The following is a 15901-nucleotide window of genomic DNA, read 5'->3' as shown; positions in this document are numbered from 1 at the left end:
CCTTATCAATATCCAGCAGTTGCCCATCCGTAAGGGCTGAGGGGCCATGTCCCCCAACTTTTTCCCGGCAAGAAGAGTGTCTGTCAGGCTAAACAAAGATCAGCCTGGCAGACACTCTTCCTAATTAGGTCAGGCAGCCAGGAGCAAGACATGCCTGGCAGACACTCTTCCTAATTAGGTCAGGCAGCCAGGAGCAAGACATGTGCTAAATGCGCATGCTCCTGGCTGCCTGATCTGAACTTTTCCAGGATAAGGATTTCACAGCCCTGTGTGTGAGGCCTCCTCAGCCTGGCAAAAATGCCTTCTGGCCCTCCTATTCATGATGAGGGGAAACATCACTGATTGCACGGGACCGGGATGCTGCGGTTTTAAGCCCTGAAGTGTAAAGTGTCAATCAGTGTTTATAGGAACAAAGGTCTGTTAGAAAAAAAAAGTGATGAACATGGATAGTACCATGAATAGTTATGATGAACCAAATCAAATAATTTAAACACATAAATTCAACCAGAAGACACATATAGGAATTACCCCACCAGAGTAATTTCAAGAAACAAAGACCCAAAAACAGGTGTAAACAAAAGGGGGACAAACCAAACGTCTATACATATACAGGCAAAAAAAATCAAAGGAACGCGACCAACATATGTATACAATATTTAGGTCACAATGCAAAACATTACTACACCCAAAAAATATATATATAAATTCAACCATAGTTTTTAACGGGTCAGACTATTCTGACCCATTAAAAACCATGGTTGAAATTATATTTTGTTCTTCGGATGCACTATATTTTTGCCTGTATATGTATATTTGTCTATACGTTTAGTTTGTCCCTCTTTTGTTTACACTGGTTTTTTGGTCTTGGTTTCTTGAAAATAGTCCGGCAGAAGTAATTCCTATATTTGTCTTTTGGCTCAATATATGTGTTTAAAACAAATAATTCAGATTTCGTTCATCAGAACTATTAATGATACTCATTAGTGTATCGATGTTCATCACATTTTTTATTTTTATTTTTGCAAAGTGACCTTTGTTCCTATAAACACTTCAGTACCCTTGGTCCTTATGATCCTTGGGTTTCCTTATCCACTGAAACAAGTGTCAATCAGGGACACCTCATCACAGAGTGGGGTGGGGTCAGTGAGGGTTGGGTCAGCGGTCTCACTGACCCGATCCCACTCTGTTACAAGTGAGCGAAGGCAGCAGTGCCCAACCCTCCTGGGACCTCCAAGGCTTTCTTCTCCGGAAGGCACAGGGCAAGTAAGTTTATGTTTTTACATTTTTGGTGCAAACATGTGCGTATGTAACTAAATGTATTAATTTGTTGGAGTGAGTATTGTGAATGGGTTTCTTTGTGTGTTCATGTGAATGCATGGGTGTGAGTGAGTGAGTGTGTATGTGTACCCCCCACTGCCCGATCCCTGGTAAAATTACCGTCCGCATCAGTTTGGATATGTTTAAGAAGCACCCAGTATTACTCGAAATAGGCCTCTGATGTTTAATGGTGTGTTTTGACCTGGCATAAAACCATTTTGGGCAGGATAAACCAATTTAAGTTTGGGCATTTATAAATTTGGCTATAGGGACAGAGTAACTTACTCCGTCACCCCTGTTGGAATGATGTGCCATCAGCCACATATTAAATCAGGCCCTTGATCTGCTATATATCTAAGTTTATCTGGAAACAGTAGCACACATTTGAGGTAACTTTCTCTGAGTTTCTTCCTAAAATGAGTTTTGCTGCTATTGCACCACGAGGTTGAAGTAAAGGAAAATTAGAGCATTGGAATGTTGAACGCTCCTTTAAAGACAATAGAGTGCTCCTAGCTTCAAATGGCCAGTGGAAGCCTTGGGTATCAACATTCCAATGTTTGTTCACAGCAACATCTGTGGGCAAAGGACTTACAGAGCCCGAGGGGGATTTTTATCCCCTCGGACTCTGTGAAGCCTTTGTTTTACAAATTAGAACATTCTACCCTCTAGGGGCGGAATGTTCTCATAGCCTTAGAGTCCTCCATAGTGGGCTCTGCCAGGTATTAAAGGCCCGCTCCCTTGGTAAAAGCCCTTGCCTTAGTTTTGGGCCTTTAACCCTGGAGTAGGACTTTAATGCCGGTAGAGCCCACTAAAGTGGGCTCAAAGGCTATATTAACACTTTATGATCTTCTACTGTGCCGGTCCGGGAAGTGATCGTCACTCCCCCCAGCCTTCTTATTAAAGAATGTTGCTCCTCTCCCACGGCTCTGGCCACCGTACATTCAATTAACTAACAAACACCACTGCGCTTGAGAGGTCACTCGACGGTGCTCTGTTACCTTAATCATGGGCTTACAAAGGCAAAGACGAGCTCACCTCTCCCACGGCTCTGGCCATCATGCATTCAATTAACCAACAAACACTGCTGCGGAATGCTGCAAAAATATACAGGGGCTTGAAGGATTATAAACTTACCTGTTGGACTATATTAACCATAATGCTATGGGCAGAACTGTAATAGCCACGCCCACTGAGGGCGGCTCACATTCAAAATAAAAAGGAATGGTGAAACAGGTGAGCTCGTCTATGCCTTTGTAAGCCCATGATTAAGAGGCGTGTGTTGCCTTGAATCGCGTCGGGCATGGTGTAACGTGGGAATCAAAGAGAGCAGGCTGCAAGAAGGCTAACAAAACCGGAAGGTAACAGAGCACCGTCGAGTGACCTCTCAAGCGCAGTGGTGTTTGTTGGTTAATTGAATGCACGGTGGCCAGAGCCGTGGAAGAGGAGCACCATTCTTTAACTCTAAGAAGGCTGGGGGAGTGACGATCACTTCCCGGATTGGCACGATGTTCTGTGCGAATGAAAGCCTGCATTCCGAGCATTCCATCCTGCTATAGGAGTATAATTAAAGCTGCAAAAATATACAGGGGCTTGGCACCTACTTAAGAATTATAAACTTACCTGTTGGACTATACTAACCATAATGCTATGGGCAGAACTGTAATAGCCACGCCCACTGAGGGCGGCTCACATTCAAAATAAAAAGGAATGGTGAAACAGGTGAGCTCGTCTTTGCCTTTGTAAGCCCATGATTAAGAGGCGTGTGTTGTCTGTAATAGCCACGCCCACTGAGGGCGGCTCACATTCAAAATAAAAAGGAATGGTGAAACAGGTGAGCTCGTCTTTGCCTTTGTAAGCCCATGATTAAGAGGCGTGTGTTGTCTTGAAACACGTCGGGCATGGTGTAACGTGGGAATAAAAGAGAGCAGGCTGCAAGAAGGCTAACAAAACCAGAAGGTAACAGAGCACCGTCGAGTGACCTCTCAAGCGCAGTGGTGTTTGTTGGTTAATTGAATGCACGGTGACCAGAGCAGTGGGAGAGGAGCACCATTCTTTAACTCTAAGAAGGCTGGGGGGAGTGACTATTACTTCCCGGATCGGCACGATGTTCTGTGCGAATGAAAGCCTGCATTCCAAGCATTCCGTCCTACTATAGGAGTATAATTAAAGCTGCAAAAATACATAGGGGCTTGGCACCTACTTAAGGATTATAAACTTACCTGTTGGACTATATTAACCATAATGCTATGGGCAGAACTGTAATAGCCACGCCCACTGAGGGCGGCTCACATTCAAAATAAAAAGGAATGGTGAAACAGGTGAGCTCGTCTTTGCCTTTGTAAGCCCATGATTAAGAGGCGTGAGATGCCTTAAAACGCGTCGGGCATGGTGTAACGTGGGAATCAAAGAGAGCAGGCTGCAAGAAGGCTAACAAAACCGGAAGGTAACAGAGCACTGTCGAGTGACCTCTCAAGCACAGTGGCGTTTGTTGGTTAATATATATATATATATTTCTTAACCACTCGTAAGCACACTTCCTGGGAGGAAATCACGAGCGCAGACCTCTTATCGTGCCAGCAGTTTTATTTATTTACAATCCCCATAACGGATGTCAGGACACGTTTCGGCCGTCACAGCAGCCTTGGTCACCTGACCACACATCCGTGCAGACCCGGTATTTAAAGTGCAAATGCAACACATTTTTTTACTTTTCTGTCATAGACATAGAAAACATGTATACACGAAGAAATACTATATAGGCACAATGCGATTGAAATGGAAATTCAGTTTTCACAATATTCAATATATATTGAATATATTCAATGAAAAAACCAAAGGTTTCACACATGTTATAGTTAGCTGGACATTTCACTCGTAAAAAACCAATGAAATTCCCCCGTTATAGTTAGTTCAGCTAACTATAACTCGCGCGCCCGCAATGCACTGCTGATGACGTCACATATTACATCACTCATGACATGGTCAGTGACATCACTCATGACATCACTGATGACATCTCAAATGACATCACTGATGACATCACTGATGACATCATCCAGTGAATTTGTGTTTTTCTGAAATTACATATGTTTTATATATGTATATCTCAAGGTCGATGGAAGAATAAATGGGTATATAAGTGTCTAAATGGATGATTTGTTTTTGAAAAATTGATTGTATAACTGACTGATTAAGTGTATCTTAGTGAATACATGGCTTAGTGAGTAATGTTTAAATATGTAAATATCTGTATCAGTCTCTCACTTTGTGTATAAGTGGCTGCATGGGTTGGTGAGTAGCTACATGAATGTCTATATAGGTTATTAGTTGGTTTTTTGAGTATCAGAGTCTGATGTCTGTATGGTTCGGTGGGGGGTATTATGTAGTGCATAGGTGCATGAATGAATGACTCACTCTTTGTATGTGTTGAAGACAGCATGTGTGCAGGACTCTATGGGTGGATGAGTGTGTGCATGGGTGTGTTAGTGAGTGAATGACTGTCTCAATAGTGTCTCTATGAGTAACTACATATGTTTTAAACTAGTATATGTCACTATTGGTGTATATAAGCGAGTATATGTGAGAGTGAGAGATTGGAAGAGTTCCTGTATGAATAAGTATGTGTTTCTATAAGTGATTGTTTAAAAGACTAAGTATGTGTAAGTTTCTGTAGAAGTAAGTGTGGCGGTGTGTGTATAACTGTATATGCAAGTAAATGTATGTTTGATTCTTTATTAGCATGAGTGACTATGTGTGTGAGTACCTCTATGGATGAGTGGCATTGTGTAACAGGGTGTATACGTGTATGAGTACATATGATGAGTGAGTACATGTATGAGTGACTGTATAGGACTGTTGGTGAATGAGTGGATGTGTATTTGGATCTTAGAATTACTGTATAGGTTGTTGTAACTGGTATTGGTATGTCCATTGTTTTTAAAATTTTAATTTCTATTTTTGAATGTGTGTATCAAAGGTTATATTAGGGGAAGAGGAGGTCTGCCACTCTATCACAAGGATGATGTCATAAGTGATGTCATCAGTGATGTCATTTGAGATGTCATCAGTGATGTCATGAGTGATGTCACTGACCATGTCATGAGTGATGTAATATGTGACGTCATCAGCAGTGCATTGCGGGCGCGCGAGTTATAGTTAGCTGAACTAACTATAACGGGGGAATTTCATTGGTTTTTTACGAGTGAAATGTCCAGCTAACTATAACATGTGTGAAACCTTTGGTTTTTTCATTGAAATTCTAAGGTTTTTTAAATGCTAATTCCTAACTATAACGTGTGTGAAACCCATGGTTTTTTCAGTGAATTTGCAAGGTTTTTTAAATGCTAATTCCTAACTATAACGTGTGTGAAACCCATGGTTTTTTCAGTGAATTTGCAAGGTTTTTTAAATGCAAATTTTTTTTTTTTCTTCTATTTTTTTAAACATATTTTTATTTTAATTTTCTATCCTTTTATAAAGACTATGGTTAAATTTTTAAAATTCTTTAATATGTTTTTTTAAATATATTTTATAAAATAAACATGTAAAATTTATTTGCAGTACATTTTTTCCTTTTTTTTTTTTTTTTTTTTAGTACGCGTACCGTAAGCTTACGGTAAGCGTACGGTTTACGCAACGTCCGTAATTTATCTACGCTGTTTGCGTATATTTACGCAATTTGCGTAGCCGCGCGTACTCTGCGTGGGACGTGTACGCGTGTACGCTACACGCGCACGTTACGCGGAAGTGTCGGGGAGTGACTGTTAAGCTCATGCGCGCAAGCGCGTGTCTTTTTTACGCGCATGCGTACTTTTGCCGTAAGCGCACCGTAAGCGTACGGTAGGTCATGTGATCATGAAACACAACTTTTGATTGGTTGAAACTACTTTCAGTTCTAGAACTCTCCTACACCACACCCATTCCCCTCATTTCTGCTTGTGATCCCTTAGGAGAAGGAGCTGGGTTGTCTTTGTGAAACAATGGCAGAACAGCAGAGCTCTTCTGAGAGTGAGGCTAGCACTAGCAGCACTACCTTGAGGCAGAGAGCGAGGAAACAAAAGACCTCTTATGTATGGGATTATTTTACTTTTCCTGAAGGCCAGCAAAAGGTAAATGCACCCTTAGTAACTTGTAAGCTGTGTAAGCGTGTACTTTCAAGAGGTAATCCTGACAGGAAGTATTCCTTTGGGAATCATACCATGATGAGACACCTCAAGGATGTACACAGAAGGACACATGCTTGACTTACTGGAGGTAACCCTTCAGTAAGTCAACCAAGCACATCCACAGCAGCTCAGCCTGGACCATCATCTGCAGAGCCGAGTCCTTCTTCTGCAGGTCAGGTGAGCCCTTCATCTGTGGGGGGAGCATCTCCTTTTTCTGGCCCTCTGGAAATTAACCCTCGGTTTGCGAGGGTTGAAGTACGGTGCGCCCATTGTCACGATCTAATTACTTATAGGGAGACCAGTGTTTCCCTGGTGAACAGTAAAATAGATCAGCACACTTGTCGTACCGTCTAATATTCCCAATCTTTCTTTCCTCTGTCCCTGCATGAACACAACGGCTCTTTTAAGAGCCAACCTTATATTTCATCTTTTTTTTATATATGTTTTTAAAAACTTTTTTTTTTTTTTTTTACCGTACGCGTACGGTGCGCGTAATTTTTTTAAAAAAACACTAAAAATCAATTATCACATTACAAGGTCCTTGAGAGACTACAACTATTATTATTGACTTACCATACACACTCAAAAAAATATTTATTCATTTGTTTTTTTAAAAAATTGCTTTAAAAATGGTTCTAGTTTTCGAAAATTTTCTATATCAATCTGAAAAAAAAGAAAAAAGTATTAATATTTTTAAAACATTTTATAATACAGTACACATATTTACATATTTATCAAAAAATATTTTTGCCTTATTTTTGCTGTTTTCAGAATATATTGCATTTCACTATAAATTGTGAAAGCAATTGCATTCATCATTTAACAGCGGGCAAAAAAAAAATAACAATCTCAAAGATTGTATTAAAAAATCCCAGAATCTCTTTTTACTTAAACTTAACATTATAGAAATGCATAATATTCTAAAAAAATATCATCTAATATAAATACTTATTTCTTTAAAATACCGTCTGATATTTTTGTTTCAGAAGTATAATCACAATATTATATCTCAAATAACTCCACAATACAGCTGGTTCCATTTTCTTTAGGCCAAATAGTAATTTTAAAATTCTTTTTTGATTAAATTTCCAATGGTAATCCAATAAAATTTTAAAGTTTTATTTGTACAGATCTCACCGATTCTCTGTAACATATTGGTTCCCGAAAGATTTATTAATAATTTATTAAGTCCACAATAGAATTGGTTACCTTTCCACATGGCCAAATAGTAATTTAAAAAATCTTTTTTGAAAAAATTTCCAATGGCACTCCAATAACATTCCAAAATTTAAATTGTGCAGATGTTACCGATTTTCTCTAAATTTTTGGTTTTCAAAAGTTTCATTAAAAATTAAAAAAGTCCACATTACAATTGGTTATCTTTCCATTAGGCCAAATGATAATTTAAAAAATCTTTATTTTTGAAAATTCCAATGGTAATCCAATAAAATGGTAAAATTGTTTTGTCCAGATCTTGCCAAGTCTCTCTAAAATTTAGGTTTCAGGAAGATTAGATAGGAATTTGCTAAATCAAAAGGCAAACGTTGCTTAAAAACCAATTGGGAATCATTACACAGTGTCCAGCCTTTTTCACATTTAAGATAAACTGTGTAATGTCCAGAAGTAACAGTAGGTCCTTCATGGAAAATTATTGCAACAGTTACAAAAGTTTTTCCTGAAATTGATAATTGCTGTCCTGTAAACTTCTTTATTAAAGTATCCAATTTTGAACCATCAGCTCTACATCGTTGCATCATTAAAATTACATACTGTCCGTATTCCTTTAAAATTAATGTTGAAAACATGTCAGATTGACACTCACCGCATTGCATACTATGATTAGCATCTTTAACTAATTTAGCAAAAGTGACTGTTTTACTCTCTGGCAATGTCAAAAAAATAAACCTTTAATTATCAACATTAGAGCCACATACATTATAACAGTTTTCACAACTATGTTCCCATTTATAAGAGAGACCAAATAAATTATCATTTGCAACTTCTTCTTCTTCCAGTACCTGAAGAAAAAACATAAAAAATTTGTGTGCATCTTGCTGTTCATTTTGAGAAAACTGTGTTCGTCCTGAACATACATCTAAAAGTTTTCTAATTTCAGTAGCACTTTCTATTTGAGTTTTATCATTACTCAGCTTTTGAAAAAGGAGACTCAGCTCAGAACAGAATCTTTTTCCCTGATTTACTATTATCTGCTCTTGCAAACTTTCCAGATAAAATGCAACATTCAGCACTACATTAGCGTAGCAGTTGACACCAGAGCTATTTTCAAAATGACATCCTACAACCTGTTCTTCTTTTTCCTTACTCTTTTTGCTTGCAATTACATCACTCCTCTTTTTTTTACTCCTCTCTACATCTTCATTACAGATATTCTCATTTCTCCTTTTACGAGAAACTACACGTTTCTCCAACACAGGATACTGACCTAAATGAGGAGCATAGCTTCTTCTTAATCTATTATACTCCTTTACACAATTTGTATCAGCACTAACTTTTGAGTCATCAAAGTCTATCATGAATAAACCTGATAATGTTTTCACTCGTGACAAAGCAACATATGCCATACCTTCTTTGAACACAGTTGAACCAATGTTCACAAATGCACAATCTACAGTCAATCCTTGAGACTTGTGAATAGTTACAGCATATGCTAGCGAAAACGGAAACTGCTTCCTACGTACATATAAGTCTTTCACAAGCATGAAACGAACTGTACAACGACAAATGTCTTTAACTTCTTCTATCTGATCAAATTTTATTTTTAAACATTCAATTCCATCTTTTTTCTGATAATTAATAAAACCCACAACTCTTCCCATAGCTCCATTAACTAAACCTTTTTCAACATCCAAATTTCTCCTTAAAAATACTCTACAGTTCATGCAAACATATAGATTTTTTTCTAATCCAGCTGTTTTGGAAATGTTCTTCTCTAGTGAATCCAATTTATTTTTCAGTGTGCCTGTTACTGTGACAGTAATTCTTCCATCCTCAATTTTGTCCACTGCTTCCAATTTCCTGATCTCTTCCTTTTCCAATTTCAAAAGCTCCTCATTGAATATTGAGCATTCACGTAGAGTTGGCATTAAGCAGATGACACTTTTGTTTTCTGCAATGTTCTTGTATATCTTCTCTGCAACTATTTCTTCCTTTGGAAATAAATTATGTAGCAGCCGACTCTGTAATGCTTTTTTGCCAACTTCTGTGAGTAGTCCAATTCTGATATCTTTCAGAATACTTCCATATTCTTCATCGCTTGCTTGCCTCATATTAGTAGTAAGTTCCTTGTACTCAAAGAAGGACCAAATATTTGTATTTCCGATGCTTCCCAATGACTTCTTCGTGTCTTCATGTGTGACAGTATTAAACACTGGTTGTCCTTTAACTGGAGTAAGTTGCAAAAGATCTCCAAAAACTATGACGTGTTTTCCACCAAATAACATGTCATAGTCTGTCTTCAAAATTTGCTGCATTCTTAAATGCACAAAGGCAAGCATTAAGTTTGAAACCATGCTCACCTCATCAATAATGAGAACTTGCATCTTCTTCAATACTCTTGAAACTTCCAAGGATGCTTCTCCAGTTAGCTTGTTGTATTGTATTTTGTTCTCATGCTCCACTGGTAACATTAGCAAACGATGTAAAGTGATTCCTTTTATGTTATATGCTGCTAACCCAGTTGGAGCAGTAACCACACAAGACAAAGTAGAATCCGTTTTTTGCTGAAGGTAGCTTCTGATGACTTTAATTAGGAAACTTTTTCCAGTCCCAGCTTGTCCGTTTACATACATCCTGATTGGATAAAATGATGTGCATGAGCACTCTTTTTTTTCATGTAGAAATCCGTGATCAATTTTTTTTCTGATCTCTTCATAAATTTGTTGCTGCTCTTCATTCAGTTGTCTTTCCAAATTTTGTAAGTCTATAAATTCTTCTTGAGCTTGATTCATAGCCGTTTCCACTTCATTCATGGCTATTGATGCTTCATTTTCAACGATTGGTTGTCCTAGGGGATCTTGACTGAGTGTTTCTGAACTTTGGCTGTCCTGAGAACCGTCTCTAGCTATTTCTGCTGCAATTGTAGTTTCCTGTTCAATTTCTTCATTTAACATTTGCAGATAACTTGAGAATGTACTGCATTGTATGCTGTCTTTGCAAGCATTAAAAGAATCTTCATAGCTTTGAAATTCTCCCAGTAGTTCATCCTCTGTACGCCATGGTTTAAACAACTGTAAAAGAGCCAAGTAGTAAAATTCCTTCTTGTCAGTAGTGTCGCAACTCAGCTTCCTGTGATTTATCAAACTTCCTTTTGTTTGCTTTACCAAACATCCTTCCTCACCAATGACTTTATATTTTCCATTGTTGATGTCTTCTGCGGCTTTCCATGAATAAATGTAGTTCTGGAGCACTTCATAGAGACACATGTTCTCCAGATGTTGACTTCTCTTGGGATAATATGTGTCCAACATGTTTGATTTCAAAATATCTGTACTTTCTGGGTCATTCTCCGCCAAATATTCAATTTCTCCAACAGATTTTAGTACCCGATTTCTCATTGCTGCAAGGCCTAAACTTGCCCAAATTATTCTTCTTGATTTCGAGTAGAGACTTGCAGAAGATAACCTATCTGAACATTCGTAGGATCCAATTTCTCGATGCGATAACATCTTCAAACTGAAACTGTACAGCTTCTTACTGACAGTCTTCTCGTGAGAAATCTCTTCCCACATTTCCTTCAATTCTGTTTTTTCTGATTTCATAATGTAAGACGTTACATATCGAGCAACAGCAATGGAATTGTCAGCTACATACTGTATATCCATGTTAGCGTTCCACATGGATAAAATGACTGTGTTGTAGTCATTTATATTTTTTGATTCTTCTTTTCTTTTTAGGTTGTAGGTATTCTTAGGTGATTTTCTTGTGATAGTATGTCTCACAGCTGACATAAAACTGTTTACTCTTCCACTTGAAAGAACAGGTCTAGGAAATCCAAATCGACATTTAGTGTAGTATTTATCTTTGCTCTTGTATTTCCGTCGACAGTATTTTCCACACCGATGACTTTGGAAACGTAAAACTTGCTCCTTTAACTTTTTCTCTTCTGTGCTTTTTGGTATAGCACATGTTGCATATTCTTCAATGTAAGATAACACTGCTTCATCAGTATCTGTTCCAAACTTTGGGGCATCCTTGATCCACAACAGCATATGAATATGAGGAGCACCTCTTGCCTGGTACTCTTTTCTCCAAAAGAAATCTACTACTTCTCCAAGAGGTGGATTTTTTTTATTGCAGATGAAGGACATCATAGCCTCAAATCTATGATTGAAATATCTGCAAACATTAACCGGATCCAATGAGCACAGTTCTCCTGCTGTCTTGTATTCGATGTTTTTAATGTTTGAATTTGCCTCTCGTAGAAAATCCAGTAAATCATCCCAAGCGTACTCAGCACAGCTTAGGGTAACGAACCATGTTGGTGTTCCTAAATTCCGTAAGATGCATTTTAATTCACCATGGCGTCGGTACCAATATTCATTTGTCCCACGCTGACAAGCCATCAGATTGATCAGTTGTGTTTCCAAATGATCATCTCGGTGCTGCACTTTCTCCATAAAATCCTTAGCAGACACATTTTGTAAATGTACTCCACTTTTTAAAATGTGATTTACTGCATAAGACAGTGCAGACAAGTCACTTTCAAATAAAAGATGGAACAAATAAGGAATACTTTGTCGAAATCTGGGATCTTCAGCATATAGTCTTGTAGTCCGATACTCAGAAGCTGGAATCTGTTCCGGACGTTCATCGTATCGTCCTCCTTTTCCTTTAGGAAACAGCTGGGGAAAACATCGAGCTTCCAAGCTCTCCTCCCATACACTCACGGGAGTTCCTTTTGCTTTCTTCATCTGAAACAGATCAATATTGTCTCCCATAGCTTCTTTTGAATGAAGAGGATGTATACTAAAATGTTCATAAATTTCTTCTTCCTTTGACTTGTCCACTTTTTCAATTTGTCCAGTTGGTGTTTCTGTATCTTCTTGTAAATCTTCTTCTTCTTCTTCTTCTTCTTCTATATAAATTGATTCATACCATTTGTTATTCCTTTTCAAATACAAATTTGCTCTTTGTACTTTCCGTACATCTACCAGCTCCTGCCAAATCTTCTTATTCTTTGTAGGTACACCATTAACCAGAATAATTAATGGTTCAGTTTCCAAAGTATCCGCATCAATAGTTTCCATATTTTTTTTCAAATCCAAGGGCAAATACACCACTCTACCTTTTAAACCTCTCAGTAAATCTGAAGGAGGTAATTTACCAGTTTTGGGCTCCATACGTACTATGGTCTGGAACGGATGAACACATTGAATGAGTATAGACTCATATGTATTTAATTCAGAAAGTTCAGCAGGAATAGCATCCAATTCTAAATTATTATGTACAGCTCTGGTCGGCATTCTATTTTCCTCTAACTTGTTGTAACAGTATTTACAAATACGCTGAACTTCACCCAATTCAAAACAATTTTCAAGAAATATATATGTGGCAAAATCCTTCCACTTATAATTATCTTCATTTTCACTCTTTCTGTAGAGATCAACATACCTGGTTTGTTTTCTATAATGAGTTCTGCGGCAACAAATACAAGTAACATTTGGTCTTTCATTAGAGATTATTGCAAATTTTGTTATGTGATCATTAAATGTCTTACTTACAGAGGGTTCTACATTCTCTTCCACTTCTTCTTCATTTACTGTGTCCTTCTCTGCACTGTTTTGTTCAGGACCAAAGTAACAAAACTGAATTTCATCAACAACCTTCTCTACATCTGATACCGTTCCTCGGAACAGAGCCCTATTCAATTCATTTAACTTTATTGCTGGACTTTTGGCAAAATACAACCGTCTCACAAACTTTCTCATTTCAGTATGATGAACAGCCAGCATCCTAAAATGATGGAAAACACTATTACACACTTTTCTAGATAGACAAGCCAGAGAATGACCCTGCAAACCAGTATTCTCTCTCACTCTGCATGGATCCAGAATTTGAAGCACCTTAATCTTCTGTTTTATACTTTTTTTACTATATTCTCTTAGAAACTCACGAAATTTGTCAATAGATTCCTGACGCACAGTGCAAATACTACTACAATTCCAAGTGTACACTGGGGCTTTAGGACGTCTCCCCATAGCCTCATCCGCCATCACTTGTACCTCATCTCTTGGAACCATTATCTCCTTCTCCATTATGCAACCATTTTTCACTTCGTAAGCACGACCTCTGGTGTCAACTGCATGCAGCAAACTATTACTTTGAAAATAGCTCTCTTCATTAAAAAAAGGTTCACTACTTGAACTATGCATCCACTTTCCTAAAAACACTTTACAAAAGTTTGTTCTGTTCACTACTCTTTTCCTTTTGCTATGTGATTTCAGTACATTAACCATTTTGTCTAATGTACGCATCCTATTCAAAATTAAAATGAATAGTTTCCTTTTTAATTCTAATGCCTTTGCTGCAATGGCTTCAATTTCTTTTTTTCTTTTATAAAACTTAGTCTTTTGCTTATATTTCTTCACATCCTTTATCAAATTGGACATAACTCTTCTCTGAAACATTTTTCTACGTATCTCTTTAAACGCTGTTTTTCTATTTATGTAAATCTTTTCAGTTGCAGAAGGTATATTTGCATTAACTAAATTCTCAATTTTTTCCTGTCCTTTTCTTTTCAAAACATTCTTTCCAGTACAGACATTTTGTACATTTTTCCTTCTTTTGAATATATTTTTTAGAAATTGTTTTGTCTGCTTACCAGAAGATTTTTTCTTTTTCCCAACATGAGCATCTTCTACTAACTTTGGTCCTCCAGTTGTCTTCAAATATAGGTTTTTTTGTGGGTTTTTTTAACTCTGGATTTTGTAGGCATCTTAAATTTTGTTCACTGCTCTTCAGCAATACCTGAAAAAAACTAAAAAAAAAATCCTTTATTTTATTTAAATATATTACTACATTTCTTTTCACAATAGTCACAAAACGTAATTTCTTTGCCAATTTGAAAACACTTATTACTCTTTTTTTTGGCAAGTGATTATCACTTTTACAGACTGACACATTATAAATCAACTTTTCAGATTTTTTTAAAAGCACATGTCCAAACTGCTTTTTCAGACCACCACCATGTGTATCCTGGGTGACTGCCTACACTCCAGCAAGGGCAACCAGCCTTAGTGATGCTGAATGTATTTGCATTACAGACTGAAACCTCAAACCCCACTCGCTTGTAAATACTGTGCATGATTCTACATGGAAAGCAGCTGGGTGTGTGCTAAGAGTCTGCTTCTGCATCAAAAAATCGCTCCCCCTTTTTCCTACTAATGCAACTGTGAAATCACCAGAGCAAAACGCAATAAATCTCTGCCTGTAATTCCTATTTGCACACAGAGTCATGTTTTCACATTAGTCACAAAACGAAATTTCTTTGCCAATTTGAAAGCACACTTACTGCTCTTTTTTTTGGCAAGTGATAATCACTTTTACAGACTGACACATTATGAATCCACTTTTCAGATTTTTTAAAAAGCCCATGTCCAGACTGCTTTTTCAGACCACCACCATGTGTATCCTGGGTGACTGCCTACACTCCAGCAAGGGCAACCAGCCTTAGTCATGCTGAATGTATTTGCATTACAGACTGAAACCTCAAACCCCACTCGCTTGTAAATACTGTGCATGATTATACATGGAAAGGAGCTGGGTGTGTGCTAAGAGTCTGCTTCTGCACCAAAAAATCGCTCCCCCTTTTTCCTACTAATGCAACTGTGAAATCACCAGAGCAAAACGCAATAAATCTCTGCCTGTAATTCCTATTTGCACACAGAGTCATGTTTTCACATTAGTCACAAAACGAAATTTCTTTGCCAATTTGAAAGCACACTTACTGCTCTTTTTTTTTGGCAAGTGATAATCACTTTTACAGACTGACACATTATGAATCCTCTTTTCAGATTTTTTAAAAAGCCCATGTCCAGACTGCTTTTTCAGACCACCACCATGTGTATCCTGGGTGACTGCCTACACTCCAGCAAGGGCAACCAGCCTTAGTGATGCTGAATGTATTTGCATTACAGACTGAAACCTCAAACCCCACTCGCTTGTAAATACTGTGCATGATTCTACATGGAAAGCAGCTGGGTGTGTGCTAAGAGTCTGCTTCTGCACCAAAAAATCGCTCCCCCTTTTTCCTACTAATGCAACTGTGAAATCACCAGAGCAAAACGCAATAAATCTCTGCCTGTAATTCCTATTTGCACACCGAGTCATGTTTTCACATTAGTCACAAAACGAAATTTCTTTGCCAATTTGAAAGCACACTTACTGCTCTTTTTTTTGGC

The sequence above is a fragment of the Triturus cristatus genome, chromosome 10, assembly GCF_964204655.1.
Source record: "Triturus cristatus chromosome 10, aTriCri1.1, whole genome shotgun sequence".
In the NCBI taxonomy this organism is placed as follows: domain Eukaryota; kingdom Metazoa; phylum Chordata; class Amphibia; order Caudata; family Salamandridae; genus Triturus; species Triturus cristatus.
The sequence above is the reverse complement of the archived record's forward strand: the minus strand, read 5'-3'. Positions refer to the sequence as shown.